This window comes from Tauraco erythrolophus, chromosome 28 (genome assembly GCF_009769465.1).
Source record: "Tauraco erythrolophus isolate bTauEry1 chromosome 28, bTauEry1.pri, whole genome shotgun sequence".
NCBI lineage: Eukaryota > Metazoa > Chordata > Aves > Musophagiformes > Musophagidae > Tauraco > Tauraco erythrolophus.
Genome location: NC_141492.1, coordinates 3,644,436 through 3,649,187, shown reverse-complemented (window position 1 = coordinate 3,649,187; position 4,752 = coordinate 3,644,436).

Sequence of the window (4,752 nt, the reverse complement as noted above, 5' to 3'; positions counted from 1 at the left end):
CTCCTGTAAAACTAGTGGAAGTTCATTGCTTTTTCCTCTTTGCAATTTCCCTCTCCAGCTGGAAGGGCCCATATCTGGGACAGAAACGTGGTCTGACTGCGCAAAGGACCAGCACCTCCAGCTGTAAGAGAGGAGCACGGGTCCAATCCTCTTGTTCTTGCCAGTAACCAGGAAAGCTGCAATTCTTTAATCCTGAGCAACTTTTCTCTGTTGACACACTCACAGGCACACCAGGCCCAGCAAACATGGAATCAAAAGCAACAGAGGAGCCCGTTCAGCTGAGTACCTGCATTGATCTGGATGGATTCCCAATTCGCCGCTTCAGCAGAGGACATGAGCACCAATGACCAGCACTGTCAGGGAATAATTCAGGGAAATTAAGCCTTGATGACTGTTTCTGGGTGGAAATATCCATGCAGATCCCCAAGTATCCCTGCCGAGCGTGGCCAGCACACCTTCCCTCTCCTCTTCACAACCTCTTTCCTTTCACCCTGGCACCATCTTGTTAAAAATCCCAACCGTTTTCTGAAGGAGCAAGTTCTCCAATCCAAGGAGGGACCTCTTTAGGCCATTCCCATCTCAACAGGAGAGGAAATCCCAGCCCATGCTGTGTTGCAGGAAGCCCAGGATACCTACGGCATTTCTGCTGGTTCCTGGAATCTGAATGAGCTGCATCTTATTGCTTTTCCAACCTATGTTGGTTTGCCAAGTCTTTTTCTAAGACAAACCGACATCAAGGATGAGCAAGGCAGCTTGAGCCCTTGAAAAAGGAGCTCCGCATCACTTAACTATTAAATCCTGACACAGGGATGTGCTGGCTGTGATCTGGTGTGTAGTTCTAAAAGGTGGTGAGAAGCTCCATCGACAGTTCCTCCAGCTGCTGGAAGCCCCGTACATGCCCTGGTGGGATCGCTACAGGAGGCTGTCAGTGCCCTACAGTGTAGCCGTCACGAAAAACAGGGTCTCCGAAGGGCTGAGCTGGTACTAATCACACCTGAGCAGTGTAAGATGCCAGGATCCACTCCACAACTACTAGTAAAAGAGCTGCACATGGAGAGAGTTGCCTTCACAAGATGGATCTGGCACATCATCCTACCAAGCTGAGACTCAGGTCTGATTTCGGCTCCTGCTGCACAACCCCATCTCGCTCCCCAAATCCAGCAATTCTCAAATCTGGGCTTTTGCTCGGATCTCATCGCTCATCAGCAGTGGATTGCGGGAGCTAAACTCCTTGTTGTAAAGCAGCGATTCCATTTTCCTCCAGTCTTAAGCAGCTTCAATCCATCTTACTGCATTACAGAGCCCGCGCTGATTGTTCTGCTGTAGTGAGTAATAACAACTTGTACTTTGCAGATTACTCCAGGGAACCGTGCTCCCGGCTCCGCCGTACCGCTGGCTCCGCAGGGCGGGCACACATCTGCCCACAGCACCCCAGGAGAGAGGGACGGGGCTGCAGGAGCAAGCACACAGGGAAACGCGGGTGGGAAGATGCAGAAGAGCAAAGGGAGCCAGCGTGGGGCTGGTGGCCACAGGGAAATTGGGGTGGCCATGGGGGAATTGGAGTGGCCACAGGGAAATCGGGGCAGCCAGTCTTGCAAGGGGTGGACATCCCAGGTGAACATCATGGGATGGGGGACAGGAAGAGGGTATTGGGGAGAGAAAATGATGAAAAATTGGGACAAAAGGAGAAAGAGATGCTCAGAAACAGCTGGAAGAGCCATCGTGGTGTAACCTCACACAGAGAGCAAGATGGAAAGCTGCTGTGACCGGGCGGCACCGGCACAGTGTGGAGGAAAGGCACGGTGTGTTTTCAGCCTTAAGACAGTGGAAGAAGCAGTTTTTGCCCAAATCTCCTCTTTTTTTTTTTTTTGCACACCCCAGTTCCCCAGGGGGATGGAAAGACAGCCCCCTGTGAAACGGCCCCCTGCGAGCCGCGGCCGCTCACCACGAGGCCCTGTCAGGGCTGCGCTGCCATGGCCCACGGCAGGAGAGAAGGACAGAGGAGGAACGGGCAGGAGGGGGGAAGCTGAGGAGCTGTGGAAGAGGCGTGAGGGAGGGCAGACACCCCGGTGAGGCAGCGGTCCCGGCAGAAGGACAGAGAAGCTTCGGGCAGCAGCCGCCTCAGGCTGAGGCGCTGCGGCCACCACCATGTGCCACTCGCTCCTGTCCCCTTCCTGCATGGCCGCCGTCGTCCTGTGCCTCCGGTGGGCCTCCAGCAGCGGTGCCAACGGCACCGGGCCAGGCGGGCTGGCTCTGGCCGCCTGCCCGCAGCTGCCCCTCACCGAGGGCGCGATGGCAGGATGCCCCATTCCTGGCCGTGCCCACACAGCTTCCCCAGCCCTCGGCCCCCAGCGCCACAGCTCCGCGCTGCCCGCTCGGCCGGGTGGGCATGAGCTCACCAGCTCACCAGGCTTTGGGGACGTGGCACCAGGCAATGGGGAGACCAAGGGAGGGCCCATAAGCTTTGTCATGGAGATGATCATAGGGCTTTGGAGGAAGACCTGCCAGGCTGAGCAAGGGACCGGTGTCGTCCTGGAGTGCTGGAATGACGCTGTCTGGAGCCTCAGCCATGCTCTAGGTCTCATGTACTATGGTCTGATTCTGCCCCTCTGCGTGGTCACCAGCATCCTGGTCACCGTAACAGGCATCCAGCTGCTTGCAAGATACATGAGGAGTTACCAAAGGCAGAGGGAGAACAAGCAGCAGAGCAAGGAGCAGTGGCCGGGGTCTCCCCCTGGCATGGTGTGGGGGGCTGCCAACTACCTCGACTGTGCCATCTGCCTGCATGCGTACCGGCCCGGCGAGAGGCTGAAGGTGCTGTCCTGCTCCCATGCCTACCACGGCAGGTGCATCGACCTGTGGCACCGTGCCCAGCGGGGGAGCAGGACCTGCCCGCTGTGCCTGCGCAGCGTGACCATGGTAGTGCTGATCCCCCTTGGTGCACACAGTGATGGGCAGGAGTAACCCCGGGAAGGGAGGGCTCACCCACAGTCCCTCCTGGAAAAAATCCATACACACTCCCACCAGCACTGTCTTCCACCCTCCCCACCATTCAAGCTCCAGATAATACCTCTCAGGAAGCGTGAGCACAGCACAGGAATATAAAAAACACATATGGAAAACGTAGGAGTAGGGAATACAGACTGGAAGGACAAATGGAAAACTGAAGACAGATCCTTGGCTCTGCCCAGTTTGGGCAGCTGATCACAGACAGGTCTGCGTCACACGAGAAGATTTGAGGGCCACAACCACAGAACAGAAGCAGTGACTGGCCCTTGCCAAGCCCCTGGATGGCTCCTCCTGAGGTTCCTCCTCCTATTCTGCTTCTGGAGCTCTCCCTCCGCAAAGCCTGCACAGACAGGTTTATTACAACAAAGGGGCCAATTACCACAGTTACCAGCTAATTTTTAGCCACAAAATCTAGGTTGACAGAACAAGCACAGTTCTCTACCTTCTTTTTATTTGTGTGCAGATAGCTAAAAAGAATAAAAAAAACCTGCTAAACAAAGATGGTCTTGCTTTATGGCCAAGGTTTGCAGGGCATTTTGCCAAAACTGCAAAAGGCAAGATATTATTTCCAGCACCAATATCTAATAAAGAAGATGTCTCCCTCCCTTGAAAAGCAAACAGCTGGAACTGGAATCCATTTCCAGACAAGGGTACTAAGTTCCAATGGCCCAGATTTGCTCAATTGCCTTTTTTAATTGTGAGCATTAGCAGATTATGGGTACTTTTGTCGCAGGTCCATAAATCACTGCTTTATAATCTTCTATATGCATTAAGTCCCAGATTATCGTGCTTGTACTTGGTAATAACAAAGGAGAGATTGCCTGGACCCGTGGGAAATCCAGGAGAGGCACCTGGTAGCGCAGAGGAGCACACGGTGCTGAGACACGTGTAGGGGATGGTGCACACAGCAGGGCTTGCAGAGCTCCTACAGAGCTGCTCTCCATCCCTCTCCCACGGTGGCAAACAGCGAGGCACAAAACCTCTCCGCACACAGGAGTCCATTTCTCATCTACCCAGCTCGTGTTTTGGGTGGTGACTCCGGCTGTTTCAGCTATCTGTTCTCTGAAGACATGGGTCATCCTTTCCTTTCATCCTAGATGAAAGGAGGTGGTTACATGCACCAGTTTCCAAATCAGCTCCTAGCAAAATAAAAAAGAAAAAAAAAAATCATTACCAGGGTACAGGTCTGCCTTCCAGCCGGCTCGCTGCTGAGCTGGGGACTTGCTCAGTCAGCAGGAGGGAAGAAGCATGTCTCACATATCTTTTAAGAGCGACTGGGAGCACTGGAAGGATGAAGGTTTTCACTGGAAGGTCACTAGATGGCCCCAGATCTTCCTTCACAGCAAATCACTGGTATTGCAGCTGTGGGAGCCTGGTCCTCACTAATCCTACAGCATGACCCCAAAGGAGCAGCATGCCTTGATAAGAAGGGCACCAAGCTAGAACCAGGGATATCCATCATGATGTCTTGAGCAACACATTTAACCCCCTGGTGTCTTTTTCTGCTCTTGGCCTTTGGCTGTTGAGGGTCTGTGCAATGCCACTGCCTGCAGACCTGAGACACCGACCTAACACAGATAAAGGACAAGAAGTCCTGTTATGTACAAACTCACATCATACCACTGCCAGGCTGCTCTTTTCATGCTGCAAAAAAAAACTCAGAGGGGGAAAAAGCCATCTAAGACTTATTGCCCAAGTTAAATCAATGCTGGATCTGGAGCCTGTAACGCGTGTTTTGTCGGA